This window comes from Furipterus horrens, unplaced genomic scaffold, assembly GCF_987537825.1.
Source record: "Furipterus horrens unplaced genomic scaffold, mFurHor1.1.pri manual_scaffold_2, whole genome shotgun sequence".
Classification (NCBI taxonomy): domain Eukaryota; kingdom Metazoa; phylum Chordata; class Mammalia; order Chiroptera; family Furipteridae; genus Furipterus; species Furipterus horrens.
In genome coordinates, this window is record NW_028327172.1 from 138,314,389 (window position 1) to 138,341,937 (window position 27,549).

Here is a 27,549-nt window from a genome sequence, read left to right on the forward strand (position 1 = left end):
CATAACTAGCTTCATGAGTCACCAGTTCTTCTCTGCTGTCATGAGGACTGTGGCTCCTACTGCCCTCAGCTCCTTGTAGAATCTAGAATGAGAGACCTCTGGGCTTGGAAAGAACCTGGGGCAAAATGTGGAGAACTGCCCCCCAACCCCTGCCTCCAGACGAGACCCACCTAAAACAGTGAAGGCCCATCTTCAAGAATGACCTCTAAAGATCTCTAGGGCAGTAGTTTCCACCTGCGCTGTAGGATGGGGCTGTGAGCAGATGCAGTCTCCTTGGTATGGGCTGAAAACAAAGGGGTGGCTCAACCTGTCCTCACTGTGCCAGTGGCTTTTACAATAACTTCCAACTGTAATTACCTTCACCAGCTGGGCTGGCTGAGGAAACGGATGGCTTCCCCTGGAGCTGGGGTGACAGCCAGCCCTGGGGTTCTTGGGACTGTCCCTGAATGTCTTGGTCTGGCTTCTAATGCACTTGATTTGTTATGTGAGTCACAGTCCAGTTAAAATGAAAGTGGCCAAGGAAAATAATGGAAGAAAAATAAAACAGGAAAATGATGTAGAGGGTATGAGGCAAGTGAACATTTACATCACAGGCATGTCTTACCCTAGAAAACGCCAACCCAAAACCTCAATTTACCACACCAATTGTCTAGTATCAAGGCCATTATACTCATTACAGAATGTGAATTATTTTATTCCACCCCCCTCAAAAATCCATCAGGAGTTTCCTTTTGTTCACTTACTGGGCGAGTTTTATTATCACTAAATTGTCTGAAATTCAACCCACATATGACTGTTTTGGACCCCTCCCCATTGTGCAAAACAAGGTAGTCTTAGATTCTGAAGCTATCTGCCTAAACTTGGAAAACACCAAATGTTTTTGTAATTCTAGATAATAATAATAAGCGCTAATTTGGCATGAAAGAACATGAAATATAAATACCTGCTCATCAAAGGACTTCAAACATCCTTAAAAAGGAAAGAAAACAATCCAGTCCCAGAGCCAAGCCTGATAACATAGCATCTCACAGGAGGGGTCTTCGGGCGGCAGCCAGGCTGCACGGGCAGGAGGCCAGCGTGGCTGTGCTCCTGGGCTCTTCCTGCTTCATAACTGACAGGGTGGAGAGCCAGGCGGGCTGGGTTCCACCAGAGTCCCCAGAGTTCTCCCGGCTCCCCACTGCATTGATCTTGTTTTAAAACCAGAGTGAAGCTGGGTATGGGCATGGGCCTTGGTAGAGGTGCCTAGGGTCCTCATGGACCCCTGTTCCCAGTGGCCCTCTAATCCACATCTGCCCCAAAGTTGGACCTGTAAAGTAGAAAAAGCGAGTCTTCAGCTTCCTCCTCCTGCCCACCCAAGCGTCTGTGTCCTTCCTTTCCCCCTTCGTGCACCAGCACAGTCTTATGTTCTCCTAAAGCTTAGCTTTGAAGTGTGATGGTCATTCATCAAGAAGTAAAATAGCTGATTGGTGACAGCTGTTCTGAGCAGCATCTGCATTCTTAATAAAACCCTGAGGAAAAGAGTGTCAGTTAATTTTATGTGTCAGGTTTCCTGGGCCAAGCGATGCCCAGATAGCTGGTAAAACATTATTTCTGGGTGTGTCTGTGAGTGCGTTTCCCAAAGAGATTAGCAATTGAATAGTAGACTGAGTAAAGATTGCCCTCCCCAGGGTGGGAGGGCACTATCCCCTCTGCTGAGGGTCTGAGTAGAACAAAAAGGCAGAGGAAAGGTGATCGGCTCTCTGCTTCGGCTGGGCATCCACTTCTCCGGCTCTGGGACGACATTGGCACCCCTGATTCTCAGACCTTAGAGTTTGGACTGGAATTATACTGCTGGCTTTCCCAGGCCTCCACCCTACAGATAGAAAATCATGGGATTTCTCAGCCTCCATAATTGCATGAGCCAATTCTTCATAACAACTCTCTTTCTGTATCTATCTCTATATATCCTCTGGGTTCTGTTCCTCTGGAGAAGCCTGACTAATTCAAATATATATACACATAGCCTAGCTAGAATGTCTGATGTCAGAAGGAAGAGGAGGTACGGGGGAAGGGAGGAGTGCGGAGGAGCCCCACAGAGAAGGCTTGAGGTCACACTGAGAGGGTGCCACCAAGGTGAGCCACACACAGGACCAGGCCAGGTTCTATGTGAAGACCTATTGTTCAGGAGAAACCACTGCACAATGTCTCAGACACCTCTCCTTAACCACCTTTGATCATCTATTCAACCAGAGGGCAAGGCTGACCCTCCTGCCGCTGCCTTTGTCTGATGGAGCCTCAGTAGTGTTCTACGTTGGGGGACAGGTGCTCTGACTCCCACAACAGAAGACATCCCCTACAAAGGGGCCTCATACACCGGGGTGAGGGAAGTATCTGGGAACAGAAGATGGCATCAGCAGGAGTCAGACTGTCCCCAGGTGTGTCCCCTGCTTGTCATCTGGAAGAAATGCAGATGCACCAGGCTTTGACATAAACACACAGGAGGGATGGCTCACTATGACCTCATTACCACCCTTGCCCAGAGAACCAGTTCCACCTGCTCACCACCCACAGTCCGCTGATGTGAGGCTTGGATGCCAGGCCCAGGAAAAGTGTCAGTGAGACCCAGTACCTGGGTAGACATGCCTCCTTTCACAGCCACACCAAGAAATATTTCTTCTTGGAAGAAAGAAGAGCTTCTGTGTTTGTGGAAAAATAGTTGCCCCATGACTCCCAATTGCAATGAACCATCCCTTCCACGTGCTTTCCTAGTGTTGCCCACCAAGTCATTTGTACATTTGTGGGCCCTACCAGGTAGCCCTCTGGATGGAGCCTGAACTACACCACTGGGTTGGGCCCACCTTAAGACAAAGGGGGCAGCCTTTGTCATCAGGCAGTCAGTGTCTTCCAGCTGCCCCGGGGATGGGAGAGCTGCTTGGCATCCGGAGCAAAGAAGACAGCGAAGAGCTGTTAGCAGGCAACCTGGACTATCAGAGGGGGTCTGGGGGAATCACAGCACAAAATGTTACAGGCATTCAAATTTACTTCTGTTCCTTTGATTCAATTTTTTTTCTGGACGGGTTTCTTCATCTGTCAATTTGCATGGATGTTTCTTTCTTCCTTTTTTTTCCCTTTATTAGTTTTGCATGTTTGCTGTTCCAAATTTTTATTTCTCTCTTAGACCATGGCTGAATTCTCTGTGGCCTGTTTCCTTCCTATCAAATCACTTAAAAAAAATATTTTATTTATTTGTTTTCAGAGAGGAGAAAGGAGGGAGAAAAAGAGGGAGAGAAACATCCGTTGGCTGCCTCTTGCATACCCCCAACTGAGGACCTGGCCTGCAACCCAGGCATGTTCCCTGACTGGGAATCAAACTAGCAACGCTTCAGTTTGCAGGCCACATTCAGTCCACTGAGCCACAATAGCCAAGGCTGTCAAATCACTTTTGTGTCTACTCTTGGGAGCTACAGTTTGGCTACAGGGGTTTTGCAGACATAGCCACTTTCCTGTAGCTGGTAATCCTGATTGCTTTTTATATCCTGTTCTGGGAGACCAGAGATGGAGGGAAGATGGAGATAGGAGCTACTCTAGGTATCATGTTTCTTTCCTTGGCAACCACTTTTCAAAGCTTATAGTGTGAGGTTTTATTCCTTTCCATGCTTGATCACAACAGTGAGAATTTTTCTGTTGATTTCGTTAGGCTTTGCGGAGAGTGAGACTTGTGGTCTGGCTTTATTTATTCTTAGAAAAATGCAGGTCCATGGAGTTAAAAACCAGCATTCCACCAAGCAGGGTGTGAGCAGCAAAGAAAGAACAGGACACCAGGCTGTGAAGTCACCTTGTGGTTCTGAAACACTGGCCCCAGTGTCCGCCACATCACACCTCTGCCAGCCTTCCGCCCCTCACCTGGAGACAGACTTCCTCGTAACGTCAACCAGAACCAAGGAAACAGGGACCTGCTTTCAACTGAGCTGACACCTAAGAAAAAGAAATCCTTTCATTTCTGTTCGAAGCCTCCACCCTCACTCAAAACTAACCTTTCTACCCACATTGAACCCACAGAGATGACTTCATTGGCTGTTACCCTTGCAGAACTTGTAAAGGACCACATTTCTTAGTTCCTCTGCCTATTCCTTCTCCATGTGCACAGGAGTCTCCAGTACAGAATCTTTTCCTGAGGCAATCACTAGCAATTTGAGCATTTGGGGCCAGAAATATGGCAAATGCCCTCAAGCCAATGGAACAAGCATAGTTAGCATCCTGAGGGGAGGGTGGCCCCTACAGAGGCAAACTGCTCTACATGCATTCTGATAGCCACAGTAGGGGACCCAGGGACAGGGGTTACCTTGCCACTCCAGCCAGAGAGCGGCACTTGAGGTGGGGAAGGGAGAAGGGAGGAGTAAGGTAGGACAAGTCCTGAGGAGTCACCAGCTTACAACTTGGTACAATCTTTTCAGATCATTATTTTAAGATCTGTGGGGTCCTGTGGCAGATCATGGCCTCCCTGCCCTGCTTTGGGCTTCACATTGTCGAAGGATGGTTCCTGGATAACTATATGTCCTTGGGTCAGTTCCAGCCCCTCCAGGCATCAGGTTACCCCCTTAAAGCATAATTCCATATTCCCTTACCTTACACTCAGTGTATGAAGTGGGCATGAGTGCAGGGAAAACCAGGGAAGAATTTGCTAAACAAAGAGAGAAGACCAGAAGCCAACTGCTGTGTCATCTTGGAGCAGGAAGAGGAACCTGGACCCACTCTCTGGCAAACCCACCTCCACATCTGCCAGAGACATTAGGAACTCCTCACCTGATTCCTGGCCATAGATGCTCCGGTAACAAGCGGCGACTCCTCCACCTGGCAGCCACCAGGCAGCCATCTGGCTCGATGCGGTCTGCAGGGTCCAGGTTTTAGCGTGGAAGGAGCCTGGGGTGGGTGTCAGCCATGGACTTCAGCTCCGCGGTGGGGCAGGGGCACAGCACTTTTTCTACCACCCCACCTCTGGCTTCAATTATAATAACTGTTTTATTTCAAGCACTGGAGTTCCTGCACTACAAAAACGCATGCTTGAAAGGTGTTTGCAGGAGCAGAGATGAGCAGAACAGACGCACCTGGGGAAAGTCCAGCCCTGTGCAAGCTGTAGGATGCTTCCCATTATCATGTAAATATGGTCACTTCCCTTTACTTTAACCCCTCTGTCACTCAGGCCCTGTCTCATTAACAGGAAATCCATGTATTCTTTTTATGGGGCTCTTCCTTCCCCTCCTCACCCCAAGAGGTTCACACCATCTGAGCAGAGAATACTCTGGGGTCTGCTGCTGGAAACTGGTTCTACTCAATCCCACTGGCAATCTCTGTCCACCACCCAGCCAGAGCCATGCATAAGTTGCTAGGGTGCTTGGAGGCAGGGTAGCAGCTTCCTGGGGACTAACTAGCCTGGAGTGCCCCAAACATAAGCTCTCGGCTGAACTTGTTTCCTGGGGCCGCCAAAACAAGCGGCCATACACTGCGTGGCTTAAAAACAAACAAACAAACAAACAATAATAAAACAGAAATGTATCCTCTCACCATTTTGGAGGTGAGAAGTGTGACATCAAGATGCCTGCAGGTTGGCCCTCTTGGAGGCTCTGAGCAAGAATCTTCTGTGTCTGTCTCCTAGCTTCTGGCGGCTCCCAGCAATCTGCGGCATTCCTGGGCTTGAATCTGCATGATTCTGATCTTTGCCTCCTTTCACACGGCCTTCTCTGTGTTTCTCCTCTTCTCTTCTGTGTCTTATAAGGACGCCTGTCATGGAATTTAGGGTCCACCTGGTTAATCCAGAATGCTTTCATATAGAGATCCTTAATTATAACCGCAAAGACAATTCTCCAGATAAGGTAATATGCACAAGTTCTGGTGGACATATCTTTTAGGAGAACACCATTCAACCAAGGTATATTAGTTTGCAATGACTCCCATAACAAAATACCAGGCGTGGCTTTGGACAGGGGTGACAGCAGACATTTGTCTTCTCAGAGTTCTTGAGGCTGGAAGTCCAAGATCAAGGTGTGGTTGGGATTGATGTCTCCTGAGGCCTCTCTGCCTGGCTTTAAACGCCATCTTCTCCCTGTGTCCTCACTTGGTCTTCCCTTTGGCTATGAGTCCTAATGGCCTCCTCTTGTAACACCCATCATATTGAATTAAAAACCACTCCAATGACTGCATTTAACCTTAATTACTTCTGTCAAGACTTTATCTCCAAATATTGTTACCAGGGGTTAAGCCTTCAACATATGAATTCTGAGGGGATAGAATTCAGCCCGTAACAACGAGGTGGTTTTTAGGCACAGTCCTTGCTGAAGAAGAGGAAGAACACAAATTTGCTCTCTGGTGAATCATCCCCATTCTAGAGCCCAGTCCATCTCCCAGGACCCAGACTATGCAACTCTTTACTAGAGCCCTCGTGTGCCAGGCACTGTCCAGTACTTCACTCAACCAATCAAGAAACAGTCTTCCTTCCCTGTTAGGTGTCACTTCTCTCTGAAAAGTGTGATGGCAGGAAGAGATGGGCTGTCCCCTGTGGTCCAGAGCTCCCTGTCTGACCGCTTCTCCTCACTGGGTGTTCTTTCCTGCGTGGCCAGGGCCTCTCCTCATTCCACTGTTGACTGCAAATCAGTGGAGCCCAAGGGCGGCAGACCCTGTGGTGCAACCCGGCTACGTTTTCAGAAGTCTTTGTGGAGGGGGAGGTAAATACTGGGCAGATCACACCTCCCTTGGTGGACCCATCCATTACTCCACTCTGTAAAATTGTCAATTATTAAACAAGTTCTGTCTGTTGGGGTGCTTTTAATAGCAGGTAGGATCAAACCTAACTCAGAGTGGTTTCAACAATAAGAGAAACTTATTGGTTCACATAAATGAAAAGCCCAAAGATGGTGTGGACTTTAGGTAAAGGTTGATCCAGCAGTTCAACAAAGAACACACATTAAAAAAAATCGCAGTGTAATTAACATACAACATTGTATTAGTTTCAGGTATATAATGTAATGATTCAATATTTGTATATTGCAAAGAATATACTTTCCTTTCATCTTTTATCCCTGTTTGTTTTCCTGTCCTGGTTTCATGCCAGGGCTCTCTCTTCTTTGGCTATCAGATGACCAAACATAAGCTCCTAAGATAAGCTGCCTCAGTCCCACAGAACAGGAAGATATCCTTCCCTGTCTAGACAAGGAGACCTGAACATCATTCTGATATGGACCATTGTTGGTCACACGCCCATCTCTGAACCAGTCAGTGTGCCTGAGACTATCTTAGAAAAACAAGGACCCATTTCTAGAGCTGGCGGGTGTTTATAGAACATCTTTCCCACCCAAACCACAGGGATTGGGCCACAAAGGAAGACTGACACAGATGATTGGGGGTCAGCTTTACATCCACTACACATTACTAGGTTGTGCTGGAGAAAACAAAACATAATTACAGCATGAAGGGGAAGTTGTACATAGACAAAATATGCCTTGTCCTGTGGTCCAGGGGTAAAGCCGTTCAGGAATACTCTCACTGGGCAGAATTATGGTCCCCAAGGAGAGTCCATACCCTAATTCCTGAGACTGTGAATATGCTATCATATCCACAAATATCTTACCCTACACAGCAAAAGGGATTTTGCAGATGTAATCAGCTGACCTTAATATAGGATGATCTGGATAGGTCCAATATAATCACATGAGCCGTTACAAACAGAAGAGGTAGTCAGAGAATGCAAAGCACGAGAAGGATTCAGTGCACCATTGCTAGCCTGAAGAGGAAGGAGGCCCCATGAGAAGAAACGTAGATGGCCTCTAGGCGCTCTGGAGTGGGCCTCGGTTCGCAGTAAAGCAAGGGTGAGGACTTGAATCCTACAATGGCAGGTGACCGAATTCTCCAACAATCTGAGTGAGCCTGCCCTCTCTATATACCAGGTACTGTGTGATGTACCTTTTGCTCAGTTCATATGGTAGCCCTCTGCTGGACCAGGAGGTTTCTCAATGCGGAGGTGAATAAACTCAGGCTCGGAGAGGCCCAGAAGTCTGTGCAAGGCCAACCAGCCATTAAGCAGAATAGTTAGGATCCAAACTCCAAGACACAACCTCACCTATCATGGAGGAATTATTTCACCAAAGCCTGAACCATCACACTACCCGCCTGCTAGTTCGAGAGGGCAAGGTCAGTCATAGTGGGCCTGGCAACCTACAGATGTGACAGGGTCCTCCCAGGAAAATTAAAGAGGGTGTGTGACAACAGGTGGGTAGGACATGGCTTTGCAGTGGGGACTGAGGGAAAGCTAGGCACCAAAAATGTCTTTTTTTTTGCAGCACAAGGTGGTTGGCACAACATTGTTATAGGCCTACAGTAAGCAATGTGCTGGGTTCACACTATGAAGTCTGGGGAGAGACTGTGGAGAGGGGGTGGCACACCACACCAAATTTATTAAATTCGAAACTGTACTGTCTCACTGGTACCTGCATTTCTAACAAGCTCCCGAGTAAGCCGTAGGCTCAGTGACATTTGAGACGTTGGCTGTTACAGGTTGAATTGCACTTCCCCCAAATCCATATGCTGGAGTCCTAATTCCCAGTACCTCAGAATGGGACTTCATTTGGAGGAAGGGTTTTTACAGAAGTAATCAGGTTAAATGAAGTTATTAGAGTGAGGCATAATCCAATATGACTGGTGTCCTCATAAGACAAGAAAATTTGGACACAAAGATGCGCATAGAGGGAAGACTGTAGAAGGGACACGGGGAGAAGATGGCCATCTGCAAGCCCTCCTGGCCTTCTGAAGGAGCCAGCCCTGATGGCACCTTGATCTGGGACATACAGCCTCCAGACTGTGAGACAATAGCTGTTGTTAAGCCACTTGGTTTGCGGTGCTTTGTTAGGGAGGCCCCAGCAAACGAATGCCATGGCCGCACAGAGAGAAGGACCTTTACAGCACAGACATCTACTGTGGGGCTGGGGTGGGGACACTCAGAAAACTCTGAACCACAAGTCAAAGAGAGGAATAGTGTTCTGTTTTCCTCGGAGCGGGGAGCAGCTTCACACAGAGTTCTTGGAGTGAAGTAACCCGAGAGCCACAGAAAAGCCAGTGTCTGTTTTCTGGGGCAGGGAGGCAGACACAGAACAAAGGATCTGTCCTGGTGAGCTGAGAAAGTGGGAGGAAGAGCGAGAGCAACAGGGATCCTGGGAGATAACAGTTTTTATTCATTATTGGTTCTTAACTTCCAGACTGATGCCACAGGCGGGTCTTCTTTTCTCAACCTGCGGAATTTTGAAAAACAAGACTGCTGGCATTCTGAGCAAGTATTTTACTTTATAAAATAAATGACCTTCTAAAAGTGCCCTGTCTGGGGATGTCCGCTGGGTTCTCCATGGTTCCAAGCTGTTGTTCCCACTCCAGGGTCTCTGTGTTTCCAGAATGAGGACAGGGCTGGCGGGAAGTGATGCCAGTCAATTACTGGGCAGCCTCTGGTCTGTCCAATGAGAATCAGAGCCCTTTGTCCCTACTAGAGTCCTTTAGGCTTCATGTTCCTGGAAATCTTGTCTTTGCAAGAGGAGAGCAAATGGGGTGAGGGCAGGCGAACTCCAGATTTCCCTGGGGACCCAGAGAAGGACCTGTAACCGCACAGCAGCGGTCCAATAAATGCATGTTGAGGAGGGGTTCAAGGGGGTACACAGCTTCTCCACTGAGTCCCCTCAGGCTTTAGGAGGGCCACCACTCTGCCTTTTTCTATCTCATCCTGCCCAGCACTGAATTTGATGGGGAACTCAAATGTTGGAAAATTTTAGTTTCAGGTAACAGCTAATAAGCTTAGTAATCAATGTATGTGTCCGGGCAGACTTGCTCTGAGAAATCACCCAGAGACCACTGTGGGATTAGGCAGTGGGTTTATTGAGGGGAAAACGGGGAAGAGGGGAGGGGAGAGGCAGCTCCTGGACGAACTCAAGGGCCCGTAGGAGCAAGGGGAATGGGGAACAGGGAATGGGGACTCCTGGTCCTCCTCATGGGCCTGTAGGAGTCCCACCTGCACTTCTGCAGGCACTTTTTAAATACTTGTCAACCACACATTTTGGTGAGGGTGAGTTTGTTTATCAACGTATTCAGTAGATCATTTACAGCTCATTGCTCCCCCACCACACACACACACACACACACACACACACGCACACACCAGGTTAGTTAACATATCGGGCTAGGTTCATTACCATTTCCCCTGGGAATGGTTTCAGTCCATCAACATATCTTTTGGGAACTGTTAAGTCCATCAGCATATCCTTTGGAAACGGCTAAGTCCAGGGCCAGCCTGATTAGCATATACCAAAAGTCCTGGTGTGCATTCATTCAGCTGCCTCCATGTTCTGACAGTATGTAAAAAGCTATTGTTTCAGGAACTGAAGGTATGACCCATCTTGACTCTAGGAGTCATAAACAGTTCCACCTTTGGGCCTTAGGAGGACTGCAAGCAATCAAGATGGTATCTGACCCATTGTGCTCCAGGATGTGATGACCAGGCCCAGGACACAAAGACCACCACCCAGGGCACAAGGACCACAGCCCAGGACACGGATGAAAGAATTCTGCAGCTTTTATCCGATTAACCTTTTCCCTGAATTCCAAACCCCTTACCTACACTCTTCTTATAAAAAGGGCCCATTTGTGATGGAATTAAAGACAGTCTGTTAGGGTACAAACCCACTGTCTTTTTGGCTTGCCAACTATCTGAATAAAGCACCCATAAAGATTCAATCCCTGTCTCTGCTTATTGGGTCTGGTAGATGACAGGCAGAACAGACACTGGCCTTGCTGGTTTCAAATTCTTTCCCTTCCAGCCTAAAAATCCCCCTGTTTACAATTAGCTTTACTTCCCTTCTCTCTCTACCCTAAGAAATTGAGATGCATTCATAGCATGCTATAGCAGGAGGGGATCTTCCGAATCAGGTCAGCTGCCCTAATTTTATTGATAAGAAAAGTGAAACTCAAAGAAGTTAAGGGCTTTTCATCTGAGACAACTAATGACAGCAGGTGGCAAGCACAGTCCAAGTCTCCTGCACCTCTCCCAGGGATCAATTTATAACAGGGAAGCAAAATTCCAGTCCCACAAGGCATCAGAGGATGGGGAGGGTGTGGAGGAAGAGTTCTCTGGTCAGATTTGTTTCCAAAACACAGCAGAGAGGCCCAACCCGTTTCTGCTCAGAACTTTAGCATAAATTGTCCTCCTGCCTAAAAGGCTCTGTACCCACCCTTGTCACTTGGTTCACATCTTTTCCTTCTTCACATCTTATCTTTAACATCATTTCCCCTCAAAAGCCATCCCTGATTCCACAGACTCCATTAAGACATAATGTAAATACTCTCTCTACACCCTGCTTCTCTCCTGCAGCACTTATCATTACAATTGCATTCTTAGTGGGTTCAAGGTTTGTTTTTTGCTAGCTTCTAAACTTCACAAGGACAACAGCCACTTCTTTCTCATCCTGTAACAGATCAGGGGAGGGATCCTCAAAGTCCTCCACAGGTTCTGGGGATGGGGAAAGGAGATAATACAGCTTTTAAGGTACTTTGCATATCTATGGCAAGCTGATAGCTAGATAATAGCTATGCTGCCCCCAGGTAAAAGGGTGAATAGTAGGCTTAAGATACTTTTCATAACAATGATGTATGGTACTCTGGGTCAGCATTTAAAATTAGGGAGAGCCGTGAGGGTGTGGAGAGAAGCCATAGGGTTTGAAAGGGTGTAGACGGGAATCGGCTAGGAGGTCTGGTGTATAAGGGGAAAGCCACAAGATCTGGAGTGAGAAAGAGGAGACCCACTGGGAAACCTGCCTGGAGAACATGGTGCTACAGCTGATGAGGCTGGAATTGCGGGGATCTGCTTAGCCAAGCATGGATTAGTGGGAGATGCCTGAAATGCTGAACTATGACCGGGAATGTAGAGCCGTGGACTTCTGCTTTTCTGAAAGATGGTACCTCTGACTGGTGTATTCTGAAACTGGCCTGGTTTGGCAGGGGGTGGCAGTACTGTGTTTTGGGGGTGTTTTAAAGGGAGTGGGACAGAGAGGTAGGAACCCACCATTTTTCTGAATCTGTAAAACTTAAATAAATCCCCTTTCCTTTTCCATCAAACTTTTGTATTGGGAGTCATGCTTCTTGGCAGTGGGCAATTGGACCCCACAGCTGTTCCAGAACAGCATAGGCTAGGGTCCTGTAACAGCGTCAGGGTTCCCATCACCTCGCATAATACCACACACACAATGGGCAATATATAGATTTGTGTTGATTTGATGACTGAATTAGCAGATTAAGGATTCTGAGGAATTCTGCAATAAAGCAGCCTATATTACTTTGCTTACATTTAGCATTTTCCAGACCTATTGGACCACAGAACTATAATGTCTAAGGAACTAGTCCTATCCATGCAACAAAGATACACTTTGGGAACTACTGTGCTACACTGCACACAAACTGTCCAAAATTAGACTTCCAATACTCCCTGCAGCCCTGAGCCAGAGAGAACATTTCCTTTCTTTTCTTTTTAATATTTCATTTATTTTACTTTTAGAGAGTGGGGAAGGGAGATAGAAGAAAAGGGAGAGAAACAGTAATGTCCAAGAGATACATCAATTGGTTGCTTCTCGCATTGCCCCAGCTGGGGACCTGGCCCACAACCAGGCATGTGCCCTGACTGGGAATCGAATCAGCAACCTTCTGGTTTCTTTCAGTTTGCAGACTGGCACTCAATCCACTGAGCCACGCCAGCCAGGGCCAGAGAGAACATTTCTGACACAGGCTACAACATGGATGATCCCTGAGAACATTATGTTAAGTGAAGTAAGCCAGTCACAAAAGGACAGAGACTATATGATTTCAGTTAGGTGAAATATCTAGAGTAGTCAAATTCAGAGACAGAAAGACGAATGCTGGTTGCAAGGGGCTGGAGGGAGGACCAAAGGGGAGCTATTGTTTAATGGGTACTGAGTTTTACTTTCACGATATGAAAAAGTTCTGGAGATCTGTTTCACAACAATGTGAAACTACTTAACACTACTGAACTGTACAGGTAAACATGGTTCAGATAGTAAATTTTATATTATGTGTCTTTTACCACAATAATGATATGCATGAAGAGAGGAAAAAAACGACAGTTGAACTGAAAACATTTTGCAAACTGTAAGGAGTATACATGTGGAAGGTTTTATGACAGCTCTATCCCCAGTCAGAGAACAATGCCTGCTACACAGTAGCTCAATAATAGTCATTGATTCTTCTAACTGTCTTCACACTAGAAGAAGAAAGGACAGAGTAGGGGAAAGAAGCAGCAGACCCTCACCCAGTGAACAGGTACAGGACTTTCAGAACTAGGACTCCCTGATCAGCCAAACCTGTGCCATCTGAAGGAAACGTCGTTCCCTGTGTAATTAGGTGTTGGCAGTAGAGCTGATTCCTCAGAGGGCCTCCTGGATTCTGCAGTCACACCTTCTCCCCCACCACTCCTTCTGCAGAGACAGAGGGTGTTAAGTGGAATGGATACTGAGATCCCAAGAAAGAAAGGCAGGTGCTGGGCAGAGGAGGCTGCTCAGGCAAACTTGGGCCAGTTCTGCATGGCCCGGCTGCACTGCGAACTGTGTCCGGAAAGACCCTCAGGAACAGCTTAGGAAGACCTCAGAACATAACTGGCATCCAGAGTCCCCCATCTTCTTTGCATCCAGACCCCTTCTTTGCAGCTGGTCAAAGTCCAGGCACTGGGCACAGCTCAGGCAGAATTATCAGCACACCAGGGTTTCCCTCCTGGAAGGAGAGCACTGACTCTAGTGAGTACCTCCAGGCCCTCCCTCGGCTGCTCATCACCTCTGGCCCCCCTTGGCATTGTTGCAAGGATGCTATTTACTTGGAGGCATCTCTGGCATCAAAGTATTATAAGCACCACTTTATGTTTTCTTTCTGGGTGAAAAAGCCAGAAAGAAATCATTGTATTTTTAACAATAAAGCATTTTTAAATTAAGGTTTGTACTTAAGGTTTTAGACCTAATGCTACTGACAATAGTCTGCAATATAGTGCAAGCATAACTTTTACATGTAGTGGGAAACTAAAAAAGTTGTGTGTCTTGTTTTATTGTGATATTTGCTCTATTGTAGTGACCTGGAGCCAAGCTGCAGTATCTCTGAGTTACATGTACAACATAGATAAACCTTGAAAACATTATAATAAATAAAAGAAAGTGGGCAGATAAAGCCACATATTTTAATATTTTATGTTATGTTTCAGGGGAAAGGCTAAGGGAGTAAACCCCGACAGAAAATCCGGAGCCGGAGTCCCTAAGGCGGTTCGACGTTGTAGTCAACACCGGCAACTCCTGCGGCGCACCTGAAGCCAAGCTGTATTGACTCCGTCTTTCCCTTGGACCCTTCAGCTGCGAAGAGAGGGGGGGTCTGCTGCATGGGCAACAGCAGACCCTCCATATCACCCTGCCCAGGCTCTGTAGCTTCAGCTTCACTGGAGAGGACACTCCAGCGTCATTGCAAGATGTCGATTCAACACGGGAGGAGACAGATACCGTGTCACTCCCGAGTCGGACTGCACAGCCATTCTCGGCGGTGCAGATAGACTCTTAAGAAGCTACACCATCGTCTCTCGAGACGGACGGCTGCCGACGACGACGACGACGAGATAGACTCTTAAGAAGCTACACCATCGTCTCTAGAGACGGACGGCTGCCGACGACGACGAGATGTATATAAATGTCTAGAGTAGACAAAATCAAAGAGGAAAAAAAAGATTAGTACTTGCCAGGGGCTGCAAGGAGAAGAAAGGGAAAAGTAAGGTGAAACTACTACTCAGTGAGTACAGAGTCTTTTTGGGGGGTGAGATGATGGGAATGCTTCAGAAATAGGTGATGATGATCTTTATACAACATTGTGACTGTATTAAATGCCACTACATTGTCCAATTTAAAATTATTAAAATACTAAATTTTATTATATTTATTTTTACCACAATAAACATATAAATAATAATTTTTAAAAATCACAAAATCCTTGCTATGTGTGTGTACTTTGGGAACTGCCTGTTATTTCAGGCACCCAGCTGTTCTGATGTCCCCTCAGTAGCACCTCCGAGAAGTCGCTGCATGGAGGTGTCTTTGTTTCCAGAACTCGAGGTGCAAAGGGCCGGATCATGCACTGCACTTGTATGAAATTGCACGGAGCAGGTGTGGAATTTGCATGAAGCCCAAGTCAGGAGGGAAGTCTTTTGAACTCCTAGCCCGCTGAGTGTGAAAGTACTGGCGAGAGGAAAGCCTGGGTAGGATGGCAATCCAATGAAAGGCTGCCCACTCATTTACACATTTCTAACAATTTACAAATCAACATCGACAGCTCGATGCAAAGAATCTGCCAGACTCCAGCCACGCCTGACAGTTACACAAAGAGGATGATATTTGGGGTTCAGCATGGACTAAGGCTTGAGCACCCCACGCCTGTTCCTTAACCTTCCTGGACCTTCTTTACCATCACTCAGAATGTTCCTAAGAGGCACAGAATGCATTGCACACATGCTACTGGATGAAGCAGAGAAGGAGTTTATGGGTGTCTTTGACAGACTTTTAAGATTCTAGTTTGGAAAAACTCCTGCTGGGTTTCAAGGTGGCTCCTTAAGAGGGAGGAGACAAAAGTGATGCTATAACAGGGGCTTGTGTCCCAGTATATGAATGGCATATGCAGATATTTCCCTCTGACATTATGACATGTGACTGCATAATGGAAAGTCTGGGAAGCCTCCTGGGTGTCCCAGACAGAGGGGCTCTAAGGCCAGCCTTAGCTTGACACCAGCTTCAGGCTTGAGTGTGCATGGCAGCCCCAAAGCCAAACCCAATGGGAAACCTGGGCTCCATTCCCTGCCCTCTATGCAAATTTGCGTTAAACTTCACCCCAATCCACAGGGGTGATGGTTTTGCATCACAGACATTCCCTAGACCAAGGAGCACCTCTGAGGATTGGTGGAGAGGAAGCTGCACTTGGCCCCGGATAAAGAACTGTCCTTTCATAAATGGAACTGGCACGGCACGAAGTGAAAGGACCAGGGCCAAGCTGGCTCTAGGGAACAAGGAGGGACTGCTGTGCTCCAGGCACCACCCAGAAAGCAGTTGGAGGGGTCACCTTTGTGTCCGGCCTCCCCACTGGGCTCCATGCCTGCTGCAGTCACAGCAGCGCTGACCACATGCCAGACACCAGGAGGAGCCAAAAAAAAAAAAAAAAAGACTATTTAGAACCTAAACCCAGCTAGCGTTACAGCAGAATGTCCGCTCCATCCTGACACAGATGAGTCAAGGCCTCCGCCTGACACAGCACATCCAGTCTCAGAGAGAGAAAGGAGGCAGGAAGGAACGGATGGAAAAGGGAAAATATACTAGGACTAACTTTCCTTTCTCCAACTGGTTTGGAAAGCTGGTGAGAAAAATAGTGGATGTTACCTACCTTTAAAATATCTGAACCAGGCCCTGGCTGCTGTGGCTCAGTGGATTGAGCATCGGCCTGCGATCCAAGTGTCGCTGGTTCGATTCCCAGTCAGGGCACATGACTAGGTTGCACGTCAGGTCCCCAGTTGGGGCCGCGAGTGAGAGGCAACCACACAGTGATGTTTCTTTCCCTCTCTTTCTCCTTTCCCCTCTCTCTACAAATAAGTAAATAAATAAATAAATAAACAAACAAAAAAATAAAAACTGTTTAAAAAAAAATAAAAATAAAATAAAATATCTGAACCAGAAAAGGACCAGCTAAAACCAAGGGGGAAATAGCCTATAGGTCCCATCAGAGTGGAGAGAAGTCCAGGAGGAGACACATAGAGGAGGTGGAGGGTCAAGGCCAAAACCAAGTCAGGGCAGCTGAGTTGAGATGACCTGGGGCCCAGCAGGGGCTTGTGGAGGAGGCAGTCAGCCATGAGCAAACAACAGGGTCCTGGATGGGGACCCCAACTTCTCTCAGCAGTATGCCTGCACCCCACTCCACAAAGACAGAAGGAACGTGCCCACTGGCACCAGCAGCATCAGGGGATGGGGAGGCTCAGGTGTCATGGAAAACCTTGTGCCGGACACTGGAATTCACCTCCCAGGCAGATTTTCCTTATTTAGGGAAAGCCAGTCTAGAAGCAGGCATGAGCAGTGTACAGCTAATGACTCCACGTCTCCTTGTTCGTGGGGATGCTGCTGCTCTGAGATAACCTAAACAGGACGTTGTTCACTGAGAGGCTGACTTTTCAGTTTGGTGGTGTAAAATGTGTGTATGGCATCCCTCGTGTTGTTGCAAATGGCAGGATTTCCTTCATTTAAGGCTGAACAACATGCCAAGTGAAATAAGCCAGACACAGAAGGACAAATACTCCATGATGCCACTTAGACGTGAATCTAAGAAAGTCAAACTCAGAAGCAGAGAGTGGAATGGTGGTTGCCAGGGCTGGGACAGGGGAAATGAAGAGATGTTGGCCAGAGGATACAAAGTTTTAGTCATGCAAGATGAAAAAGGCCTAGACGTTCACTGTACAGCACAGTGACTACAGCTAACGACACTGTATTGTATAATGAAATTGTGCCGTGAGGGCAGACCTTATTTTAAGTGTCCCCTCACGATGCCCTGTTCAGGGTATCCACACCAGAGACTCACTCCAGTCTCCTCCTTTTCTTCCTTCCTTCCCTCCCTCCCTCCCTCTCCTTTCTTTCTCTCTCTCTTTTTTCTTCTTTTCTTTTCTTTCTTCCTCCCTTCCTTCTCTTCTCTTCTCTTCTCTTCTCTTCTCTTCTCTTCTCTTCTCTTCTCTTCTCTTTTCTCTCTCTTTCTCTCTCTTCCTTTCATGGAAAACACCATTCTCACATCATTGTGATTACTCCCAACTCTTGTTTCTTTGGCAGAGTTTGCTGGTGTTGGGCAACAGCCAGCATGAGGGGGTAAAATGTTGATCCCTCCACCCTCAGCTGGACTGGTGGGGCCTGTGGTGGAGTCACCCTGGGTGGGTGGCCAGTGGCATTGCCAGTATACTCTACAACCATAGTACATATTATGTTCTCTCTTTGTGCCACAAAATGGGAAAGGTCGGGAGGCCCAGCCTAATGATACATAAACTTTGCTTGTTGAGTCCATTGGGCTGTGCCTCTTAGCATTCATCCTAAGTTAACTTAAAACTCCTTCCCTTTCAAACACACTCAGCTCCTGCATAAGAAATAGGCCAGGGCTTTTAAGTTGTGAATGATGACCAAGAGTTTAAAGGTTATTTGAGACTTAGTCTCATGCTTTGTTGTCTCTGGGTTATTCTGTGATGTCCCTTTGCTGCAGCACACGCCTGTCTGCAAGGCAACAGAGATGCAGAGTCTGAGAGGTAGGAGCAGGCAACAAGGGCAAACCTCTTTGTCTTCTCCTTTTATGGGGCCCCGCGGAAAAGGTGGCGTCACCCTCCCAGAGCACTGAGGTGTGTCTTTTGACTCTGAGGTCCTGCCCTTCAAGTCCAGAAGCTTTCTCTTGGGGCGCTGCAGCCAAACTTGATGGGCTAGTTTCCCAGAAGAAAATAAAACGATAGAAGCACTCCGGGTGCCATCAAGAGATCAGAAAAAAGAACTAAGTCTCTGCACGGCAGAGTAGCATTTAGCAGGAAGGGTACTGTCTTTTTTTTATTTCTAATATATATTTTTATAGTTGTTCTATTACAGTTGTCCCAGTTTTCCCCCGTTGCTCTCCCCTGCCCCACCCACTGCCCCCACCCCTGCTCCCACAGTCAATCTCCACCCTGTTGTCCGTGTCCAGGGGCATTTATACCATTTCCTTGACTAGATCCTCCCCAGAGGGAACTGTTTTTAGGAAGCTCCAGTCCTGATTCACGCCCCCTGATAGACAACATGTGCTATCTGAGGTCAGTTGCTCATCCTTTCCGTGTTCCAGTTTCCTCTTCTGCAGAACAGGCACTAATCATACTACAGCATGTGTTGTGGAAATGGATGAGTAATCAGAGCCCCCACAGACTGGATGCTGTGAAATGCGAACTCAGGAGCAGTGATGCATACTTATTATCACTGGAGGGGGGGAGAGATGAGCGCACATACCGACTCTCAGTGCTGGCTGTGGAAATCCACTTAAAGGAAGGGCCTGTCCTTGAAGGACCTGCTTCTAACAAAAGAAACAGGCAAACAGAGCATACTGAGTTTCTGTAATTCATGAAAAGCCTCTCTCCTGCTCATGCAGAGTTCCCTGGAGTGTCTGTTGGAAGAAAATTAAGCCCTTCACTTGCTTTAGGCTGACTCAAAATCCTAAAGTGACGTATTTGGAAGGGTCCTCACGCATCTCCTGGTTTCACAGTCTTCCAAGTTTGAAGAAAAGAGTCTACTGATTTAAAACAAACAAGGAAGTTTTGGGTAAGATCCAACGTATCAGACAGATGTGCTCAGATTAGGGTGGAGCTGTCCAGCTGATGGTGAGGTCGGGGCTGTACTCGGCCCTCTCGCAACCCGAACTCCAAAGGGCCCTCCTCAGAAGCCCTAGGTTTCTCTGGTGACACAATTTGAAAACTTCCTGACAAAGAGTCCCTCCTTGACCAAACTCTGCACAGCGCCTCCTAAGTGTTTTTTCAACCAGGCCTCAATTCTTGGACTTCTGTGTTCATCTCTGTGTTGTTCAGTTTTAGCGAGAATCCTACTAAGTTGGTTTAGCTACAGCCTCCATCCTCCATATCTGATCACCCTTCATATCTCACCAGTCTCACTATCTGATCGATTCCTCAGCCTCCACCATCCCCCAGGTGACGTCTGATGACCTGGCCAGCCTTCAGCAAGAATCCTGTTTGGGTTGTTTAGTCAAAATCCCCCCACTCCTGGTGTTTCTTCTTAGTAATCTTCTAGCCACCAACCCCCACTTACTCCTTGACTATAAATCCCACATGCCCATGCTGTGTTTGGAGCTGAGCCCAGATCTATACTAAGGTCTCTTTCCTCCTATTGCAATACTCCTGAATTCAAGGTGTTGTTTGCCGCTTTATCTACTGTCCAGCTCCGATTTTTCAGTAACAGTTCCAATTAGCTTAACTCACATTTGATAAATGAGCAGACAAGTCTTAAGAAGTGAGATTACTAGAACCTAGATGTCTTGATTCCAGGCTCAGTTCATGTATCGATAAGGGTGTAATGGAAGTGGCAATGGCAGGAAGTCATGGCAGGGAGTCAGAGCGGGGAGACAGGGGGAAGACAGACAGAATGCAAAATGATGGATAGAAGTGTAAGGTATAGAGATTTTAATGGTGTATTTTCAGGGTAGTATAGTTAATGGAAAACAAGTGGTGGCCAGCTTGCACAACAGAATAGCGGACATGCCCAACCACAAAATGTTGGTTGAGGGTCTCTGAGGAAACTGGAGTACAAAGAGGGAACAGGATCCATGAGAGAGGAAATGGCAGGGGCTGGGGACTTCCACGACTTGCCACAAATGCCTTGGAGAACAAAGGGAGGAGGGAATAGCCAATCATTTTTAGACATGATCCGAAAGATTATACCTCCCATAATACTCAGCCAATGAGAAACTGGGGGAAGGGACCTGCAAGCTAAAAAATAAAAGCCCCCACTGTATCTCCACAGGGTGTGCCTGCATACCAGACAGACACCTGATCTTGCAAGAACCCCATTAAAGACTTACTTTCGCTATACTCTGTCTCCAACAGAGAAGGAAAACTCTGACTCCAAAAAACCTCTGCTGCCTTGCGGCATACCTCTTCAGGGGAAAGGCTAAGGGAGTAAACCCCGACGGAAAATCCGGAGCCGGAGTCCCTAAGACGGTTTGACGTTGTAGTCAACACCGGCAACTCCTGCGGCGCACTTGAAACCAAGCTGTATTGACTCCGTCTTTCCCTTGGACCCTTCAGCTGCGAAGAGAGGGGGAGGTCTGCTGCATGGGCAACAGCAGACCCTCCATATCACCCTGCCCAGGCTCTGTAGCTTCAGCTTCACTGGAGAGGACACTCCAGCGTCATCGCAAGATGTCGATTCAACACGGGAGGAGACAGATACCGTGTCACTCCCGAGTCGGACTGCACAACCATTCTCGGCGGTGCAGATAGACTCTTAAGAAGCTACACCATCGTCTCTCGAGACGGACGGCTGCCGATGACTCTGTCTCCAAGTCCATTTCTTGAGTTTTGGACAGGGTGAAGGTGTTTCTCACAGAAGCAACATTTTTGAAAAAAACAAACAAACCAAAACCAAGGAGGCATATCTGACTGAAGAAGGTCATATGAAGTTCCTTCATCCCTTCATATATAAAACACAATGCAGACAAAAACAAAACAAAACAAAACCCTTTCCAAAGTTAAGAGGAGATGATGCCTCGGCCAGATAGTTCAGTTGATTAGAGCATGCTCCCATATACCCGAAGACTGTGGTTCGATCCCATAGGGCACATACGAGAGGCAGCCAATCAATGTTTGTCTCTCACATTAATGTTTCTCTCTCTCTCTCCCAAATTAAAGAAAAGGGGTGGTGGTGGTGGTGATGCTACGTATGAAAGAAAAGGAGCCACATATTAACTAACCCAAGCTCAGGGGAGGCCTGTGTGGCAGCCTTACAAAAAACAAAAGGGAAGAAGCATCTGTCTATCATTTTACCTTTTATCCAATCCCAGATGTCCCCACCACCCCTGTTTTGCTTTCTCCCACCTCCCTGATGTCTCCTCCTTTGATTGTAATATATACCATAAGGTGCTAAACTGTCATTCTCCAGAGCATTTCTCAATCCATTGAGATATTGCTTCCTGGCAATTGTCATCAGTTTGGCTCAAACAAACTCACCAAAAATTCTCTTCAGGTTCGAATGTTTCTTACATTGACATATGTTATGTTTCGGTCCCTTGAGCAAGAAGAAACATCTCTTATGTTACAAAGGGGCACGAATTACTGAGATTGCCTAAATACTGAAACAGGCATTTTATAAAATGCTTTTGTAAGGGACAAGGAAACTGTGACTCTCAAACCAGTAGAAAATAATTAGCAGCAAAGGACAAATGCAATTAAACCTTGAATCAGTGGGTCTCTGAGCCAGAGTTAACAGTATCAGCACACTTCCAAGTCAGGAAGGGGGCACTCCGCAGCTCAGCACAAATGCTTCTGAGGACAAAGGATATCTGAGATCAAAGTGGGGGAGATATTCATCACCAAACTTCAGGAAATGGGAAAATGTAGCTAGACAGCCCAGCAAACAAGATAGGGAAATTTCAAAGAAAAGCTGGAGACAGACCTATAACCAGATCACCCTGAGTTAATTATCACTCTCAGTTAATTTAGTTAGATTGTAACTCTGGAGTATCCAGATGAGAAGGAAGGGGTGGGAGGAAGGGGTGTAGTTTACTCACGTTAGGATAAAAACAGCCAGCTCCATTTTGTTGGTGTGCATGCCCCTGGCTGGCTGTGTGCCCGACTCTGCAGACTCGTGAATAAACGCCTCGCTTTGCTGCTGAAGGCCTGTGTCCCGGTGTTTTATTGTGAGCATTTCTCACACTGTTTCTTAAGTTATTGAGTGTCTAACCTCAAAGTTATAACATTTGGGTCCTTCTCTAGAGTTCTTGCTAATCAATCAGTGAACTATCTGGGATGGTTAACCAATAAAGTTGTAGGATTCTCGATTTTCCTGTTCTGTCACATTTCCCTTAGTTGTTATGAATGCAAAAGCCTTCAAAATGCTTGAAAAATGTTCATTTTACAAAGCTGTATATACATGTGCAATGTAAGGCATCCAGTGAGTATTGATAGCTGATTTCTAAGTTTGATCCAAGTTCATACCCTTTCTCTTTAAAACACCTGAGAACAGAAAAACAAGTTTCTGGAAGACAATTTGGCAACAGGTACCAGAGGCCATCAAATATGTTCATATCCTTTGATCCAGCAGCTCTGCTTCTAGGAATTCATCCTAGAGGAATATTAGAGAGATTTATGAAAAAGGTTGTTCATTGTGGTATTATTTATAATATTAAAATAAGAAAAAATTTAAGTGTCTGTCAGAAGAGGTAGATTAAATAAATTATGAGAGCGATATATGATACAATAGTATGATACTATTAAAATCATTTGTAGCAGAATATTTAGTGTCATGGAAGTATTTTTAATTTATTAGTGGAAAAAAACAGGTTGTATAAGCAGTTTCTAAAACATCACACTGTATTATTCCAACTTTATATTGTATGTTATATAATATATAAATTTAGAAAATATATGTAACTTAGATATAAACTAGGACCTCTCTACTTCCGTGGACTGTGAAAGTTCAAAGCCTTCTCTGAGATGCCTATGATTTCTAATTAGGAGGGTGAGGAGGAAGACACTTATGATATCATGGCTACATCATGTTGACCCAGATGTGAAACTCAGCCCCATTTTAAATTTATATAGAATATAATTTTGCAAAGACACCCCCACACACCAATACACACAGAATAGCACAAAGCACCAGAGAGAGTGGAGGAGGGGTGGAAGACGAGAAAGGAGGAGTTTCTATTTCAGCCTAAACCACTTTAAATTGCACCCTCAAATTCTGCCAATGTATTCAGTTTATTCAAATTTCATTTATCTAAATAAACAAACATGTACATTTAAAACTGTAAAAATAGCACCAGACAGTGACAAAGATCAGGAAAGCAATAGTTTGACACATCTAAGTCCTGGCGTTCAGATGCCCCAGATAGCAGTATATGTGGTTATTGTTGTGTAGACAGCTCTGGATTAATCCTAATGAATGCTTTAGACCAATAGTGAAAAAAATCAGTTTATCCCAGATGACAGAGTTCTCAGAGCTTATGTCCCACATAATGTCCCAGCATTTAAAATGGAAAGGATTTCATTCAAAAACAGAAATAAAATTCTGATTCAAACACACTAATGAAAGACATTTACTGTCAATGTACCTGTCGTTATAAAAGAATAGTGGTGCTTTCTCAGTACATGTAAGATAAGACTTTGAAACATCACATATACTGTAAGAAAACAAAATCAGAGGATTTGATAGGGGATTGAAATCCCATTTTCTGTTCACAGCTTAAGTTTCAGCATTTTCTTACCTAAATATCAATTTCTCCGTGAAAGGGAAAAGAGCTTGAACGGCAGCCCCGCCCCTGCACACAGTCCTAGTCTGCTTGGGCTGCCCTAACACAACAGCACAGAACTGGGGGATTAAACAGTAGAGGCTTATTTTCTCATGTTCTGGAGGCTGCAAGTTGGATCAGGGTGCTGGCATGGCCAGGTTCTTAGTGAGGCCCTCTCGCTGGCTTGCAGATGGCTGCCTTCTCACTGTGTCCTCACATGACAGAGAGAGCGCTCTGTTCTCTCTTCCTCTTCATATAAGGACACTAATCCCACCATGGGGGCCCGTCTCCCATGAGCTGATCTAAACCTAATTACCTCCTCAAATCCCCATCTCAGTATGCCATCACATTGGGCTTAGGGTTTCAACAGAGAAATTTTGCAGTTATAGTTCAGTCCATAGCACACTCCCAAACCTTCTTCATTTGAAGACCCACAATATCCATGTTATAGCCATAGTCCATGATCACAGCTAGGGCCCCTCACTCAGGGAAAGCTAGTGTTGTCTTGCCTTGTCTCTCTGACCAGGTGCAATCTTAGGATCCGATTTGCAAACTCTCTTACTTTGCCCACTAAAATGCCTTTACATTTCTCTTCTGTCATCCACAGATGGTCAATATGACCAGTGAGATAGAATTCAAAAGGAGCCCCATCACCTTTAAAACAGTTTAGAAATAATCGAAGTAGTGCTGTCTCTATACTTTTGCTTGGTTAGGGCACCCCCACCTTTCTAAAGGAAACTACCATTTAAGTTCTTGGAAAAATCATAATCACTTTGAATCAATCATCCATAATCATTTGTCTTTATTGAACACCTGCTATCGCTGAAGCATTGTGGTAGCAGATACAAAGGTGATTAGAGCTCGCCCTCAAGAAACACATGGTTTAGTAAAGAAGATCAGACATGTAGAAAGAAACTTGAAAAGGGAGGCAGAAAGCAACAAATCCCTTTAATTTTGCAGAGAAAGTGCTATGGAAGGTTGGAAGAAAGCAAAATGAATTCCTGCTAGTGGCATCTAAAAGGCTTCATGGCAGCACCCTGACTGGTGTGGTTCAGTTGGTTGGGCACTGTACTGCAAAATGAAAGGTTGCTGGTTGATTCCTGGTCAGTGCACATGGCTAGGTTGCAGTTTCAGGCCCCGGGATACACGTGCAAGAGGCAACCGATTGATGTTTCTCTCACATCAATGTTTTTCTCTCTCTTTCTCTCTCTCCCTCCCTTCTCCTCTCTCTAAAAATAAATAAATAAAATCTTAAACAAACAAATAAATAAATGGCAGATGTTATGTTTAACATGGACCTTGTAGACTGGATCTAATGTAGAGCCAGTCATTAATTGGTTCGCTCATGAAATCTTTTAACTAAAATGAAGCCATTAAAGTAGGAAAATGCAGGAGTTATGAAAATAATAGCAAGGAGTTTTGTTTTGTGGGATCATGAATTTATGAACAGTAAAGATGTGAATTAAGATCAAACAAACTTGATGTCAACTATAATTGAAATAAATTTTAAAATACAAAATTCTCTGGGTGACATTGTGGGAGCCAGAGAAGGTATTTGAGCAGAGGAGAGAAGCTCATTTACTCTTTGCATTAATCAACAAATATTAGAGTGTCTACCTGTGGCAGGCACAAGGCATTGGGTACAGGGTGGTGAGAAAATACACACAGGCCCTGCTAACACAGAGCTTATAGCAGGGAGAGATAACAAAGAAGTATCCATACAAATAAATACCTGATTAAAGATTAGGATAAAGAAGATGATGAAGAACAAGAGAATAATGAGGGGCTGGAAACTTAATTGAAATTGAGGGTCAGGGAAGTCATCTTCGAGAAAATGACATTAGAACTGAGACCTGAAGGTACATGAGAGATGACCAGGTAGAGATTTGGGAAATGAATCTTTCATGCTTGCATAAAGGCCTGAAGAAGAAAGGAGTTTCATGAGTTCAAGAGACTGAAAAAATCCTGATGTGTGTGGAGGGTAGGAGCAAGAGGTGGCATGGAGGGAAGTGGACCCTAGTTCATGCTAACCTTACAAATCATGGCAATGAGCCTGGATTTTAAGTGACACAGAAAGCTGGGGAGCAACTTGACGGTGTCTAAAACATATAAACATCACTCTGATGCACCAGAAGGGGACATGGGCAGCTCTGGGACACCAGTTATGAGACCTCTGCAGTTGCCAGGTGAGACCCTGGTGACTGCACCTAGGCAGCTGTCAAAGAGGATGATGGAGAGAAGCGCTCTGAGGAAGCTGATCTGGCCACTATATGGATTACAGGGGAAAGACTAGAGGTGAGGGGACCATATTGGGAGGCGACTGCAACTGTCTTAACGGGGCATGGGAGTGAAACATGGGAGGGGACGGTGGTCAGTATGTAGTTTGGAACAACCTCACCCAAACTCCCACAGTCTGGGGGAAAGGTAAGGGTAAGAAAGTGTTCAAAGAGACATGAAAGCTTTGAGTCCATGTAGGAATAAAAGGAAGACATGTGAGCAAGCGAGGGCAGAGAATGGATTTGGATTGGGACCTCTTAACTTTGGGGAACAAGGACAATACCTGATTAGATAGGAGTGATAAATAGGGCCAGAAACAGTCGTTTAATTAGATTGATTCTCTTCACTTGGGGAATGGGAAAGAAGAGACACTTAAGGGAATAGAGAAAGGGGTGGGGGTGCAGTGGAGGGAATATGAAGGTATCACTGTGGGGAGGGGGAGGGGCTTGGAAGAGAAAGGCAACATAAAGGCACCTAGAGCTCAAGGTAGCTCTGACTAAGAGAGAAACACAGAAATTCAAATGAAAGTTACTGGCTCTCACCTACTTTGAAATTGTACTACATTATGTTATGTAAAAACAATAGCAGCTCAAATAGATTAAAAACTTGAACATAAGACCTAAAACAGTAAGAAGAAAACACAGGTGGTAAACTCCTTGACATTGGTCTTGACATTAATTTTTTGGATTTGACATCAAAAGCAAAGGCAACAAAAGCAAAATAAATAAGTGGGACGGCATCAAATTAAAGATTCTACACAGCAAAGGAAATCAACAAAATAAAAAGAAAACCTACCAAATGGGAGGAATATCTGCAACTCATATATCTGATAAAGGATTACTATCCAAAAAATATAAAGAATTCATAAAACTCAATAGCAAAAACAAAAAACAAAAAACAAAGAAAATCTGATTTTAAACTGGGCAGAGGATCTGAATAGACATTTTCCCAAAGAAGACATCCAGATGGCCAACAGTTACATGAAAAGGTGCTTGGCCTCACAAATCACCAGGGAAGTGAAAATCAAAACCACACTGAGATATCACCTCACACCTCTTAGAATGGCTATTATCAAAAAGAAAAAAAAATATGTATTGGTGAGGAGGTGGAGAAAAAGAGACTCTTGGGCACTGTTGTTGGGAATATCAATTGGTTCAGCCACTATGTATGAAAAACAGTAAAAAAAGTTCCTCA

At 45.6% G+C, this 27,549-nt stretch overlaps 2 long non-coding RNA genes across 4 annotated transcripts; one reads left to right on the forward strand and one right to left on the reverse strand.

Annotated features, from left to right (window-relative positions):
- Positions 1-3,035: 3,035 nt before the first annotated feature.
- LOC150019568 (uncharacterized) lies at positions 3,036-6,247 on the reverse strand. 3 transcript variants are annotated; one of them, XR_016509265.1, is made up of 4 exons: positions 5,542-6,247; positions 4,783-5,019; positions 3,815-3,954; positions 3,036-3,202 (listed from the first exon to the last, which is right to left on the reverse strand). It is a non-coding gene; the product is annotated as an uncharacterized LOC150019568 (long non-coding RNA). The 3 variants fall into 3 exon arrangements; XR_016509263.1 differs by lacking the exon at positions 3,036-3,202 and having other exon boundaries at positions 3,212-3,954; XR_016509264.1 differs by lacking the exon at positions 3,036-3,202 and having other exon boundaries at positions 3,212-3,954; positions 4,783-5,024.
- Positions 6,248-7,760: 1,513 nt separating this feature from the next.
- Positions 7,761-9,334, forward strand: LOC150019569 (uncharacterized). Its single transcript, XR_016509266.1, has 2 exons — positions 7,761-7,838; positions 9,222-9,334. It is a non-coding gene; the product is annotated as an uncharacterized LOC150019569 (long non-coding RNA).
- The last annotated feature ends 18,215 nt before the right edge of the window (positions 9,335-27,549 follow it).